At 46.1% G+C, this 2,264-nt stretch overlaps 1 protein-coding gene across 1 annotated transcript in view; it reads left to right on the top strand.

Annotated features, from left to right (window-relative positions):
• Positions 1 to 2,264, top strand: part of LOC109378533 (granzyme B-like) — a gene marked incomplete at its 3' end in the record, with an annotated part of 9,553 nt that overhangs the window by 3,697 nt on the left and 3,592 nt on the right.

Genomic DNA, 2,264 nt, shown 5'->3' with positions numbered 1-2,264 from the left:
TTCTATTGTTTTAAAAGTATATTATAGCGTTAAGCCTATTGAGAGAATTTTTTCTTCTATTTTTCAACAATCTCTAAATCTTTCATAAGATTGCATTCAGAAAAGTAACCTCATTTCAAAACATCCACCTCAGAGAAGGCTGGACTGAAGAAGAGTGCTTTGCTGAATGTTGGCCATTGATGAGTATGCTTCAACTCAGGGGAAATGTATTTTGGGTATGAATGCAATACTTATTCATCCTAGAAAGATACCTAAATACATAAATAAGAAAATGAAAACTACCAAGAATTCCATTATCCAGGAATGATCACTGATGCTTAAGCATGTTACTTCCATTCTTTCTCTGACTTCATAAGATGCTGTTCCTTGAACAGAACTGGGGTTCGGCTGTTTAGAATCATCATGACTTCCTTTCCACCTCTCTTTCTTCTGCTGTCACACTGCTGACAGAGTTGGGATAATTTGTTCACAACATATTTAAGTGCTTGGCCCCAGGACATCAGAGACAGGGTTCTCTGCACACTGGACAGAGAAAACTTAGTGGAGAACTGTTAGGATAGTCGGCATCCATTTCCGCATAGCCTGACAAGAGTAACTAGCATTTCTTGAGGGGAATTGACCACACAGAAGCTCTATGATTTGGGTGGGACAGTCCCCTCCTTAGCCCAAGGGGTGCTAAGTCACCAAAGCATAAACCAATCAGGCCACTCAACTCCAACAGGTTGAATGATGACTTGTTTCCATCCACCGAATATCAACTCCAGGACTTGAGTTCAGAATTGTGGGGTAAGAGAAGCTTGTATTTTCTCTGTCACAGAATATTTCTATTTAAAGAGGGAATCTAAATGTCCCAAAAATATGAGGCTGCAGTGCTGGTACGATAAGGAATGGAGTGACCATTTGGCGTATTGAGGTTAGTCCAGGAATACCTGAACCTCAGGCAAGTTCAGCCTCTAACTCACCACCCAGCAGACCCCTCACCATAGCCCTTAGCACCCCGTCCTCTACCCACAGGTTCTCCGTCTATTCCAGCAAACCTTCAGCTTCTGAACGGCAAGGCCATTCACTCATACCACTAAACATAGATTGCTAAATAATTATTCATGATTTCATCACAAAGGAAAACCAGCCAGGAAACATGAAATGGAAACATTCTTGATTTAATCACTGAGGGATTTCTGGGGTTCCAGACCCTCTGCTGGCTGTAGCCACGACCTTCACTTCCTTATTCCTTCTTCCAGCTTTTGCCATGTGGCTGAGCAGTCTGAGTAAAAACATGGTGATAGTGCCATTCTCACCTAACCAAACCAGGGAACTTCCACAAACCACCTTGTATGATGACTTCCAGGAAAACTAAAGGAACACGTGTTGAGAAGGTGTGTGTGTCAGTGAGCAATACTTCCTGTGATCCCTTCAGGGTCTATGTGTCTGGAAAGAACACACCAGCGGCTCTGACCTGGGCAGACCTTCAGGGAAGATGCATCCACTCCTGCTCTTGTTGGCCTTGCTTCTTCTGCCCACTGGGGCCAGGAGGGGTGAGTGACCGTCCCATTCCTGGGGCCTGAGCCCATCTCCTAAAACCCCCTGTACTCCTGGCCTTTTAATCAAACCCAAGCAGGGATTGTCCTCCGTTTGAACCCAGTAGCTTTCTGAACCCCAGCTCCCAACCCAACTCCAGACCAATAAGTCCCATGTAGATAGCTACTCAAAAGGATGGCCGGGAAGAAGCATTAAACTATAAGGTCTTAGCCTCTCTCTCATCACCTGGAAAGGACGTTGTTCATAGAAAGGTATTTGGAAAAGGATGTGAAGCTACAACAGACAAGTAGTTAAAATCCTTCATTCCAACCCAGATTGGGCCCCTCAGACAAACCGTGTGCAGTAGTGAGAGTTGTCTTGGACCAGCTTAAGAACCAGTTTAGTTCTCAGTGCCCTCCACCCTCCTGTCCTCCCAGGAGAGAAGCCCAGGGTGCAAGCGATCTCAGCACTGGCTAGATGACTGCACACAAATTTTGCTGGGTGTCTTGGCTCTGCCCCAGGCCTGGGCAACCATTTGAATCCCCACACTCGCCTGATTTCTCAGGCCCTTGGCCTCTCCACTGCTTTTGGCAGTGCCCTCTTCCCATCCTGTGGCTTTGAATCTCACCAGCCTTGTCCCCATCAATCCTCAGCCAAAACCTAATAGGAGGCCATTAATTGATGCAGTCAAAAAATGCCTACTGAGGCCCGGCCGAGTGGCGCGATGGTTAAGAGCTGGCTTGGGA

This window comes from Hipposideros armiger, unplaced genomic scaffold, assembly GCF_001890085.2.
Source record: "Hipposideros armiger isolate ML-2016 unplaced genomic scaffold, ASM189008v1 scaffold_2110, whole genome shotgun sequence".
Lineage (NCBI taxonomy): Eukaryota > Metazoa > Chordata > Mammalia > Chiroptera > Hipposideridae > Hipposideros > Hipposideros armiger.
Note: the sequence above shows the minus strand (reverse complement) of the source record. Positions and strands in the feature narration are given on the sequence as shown.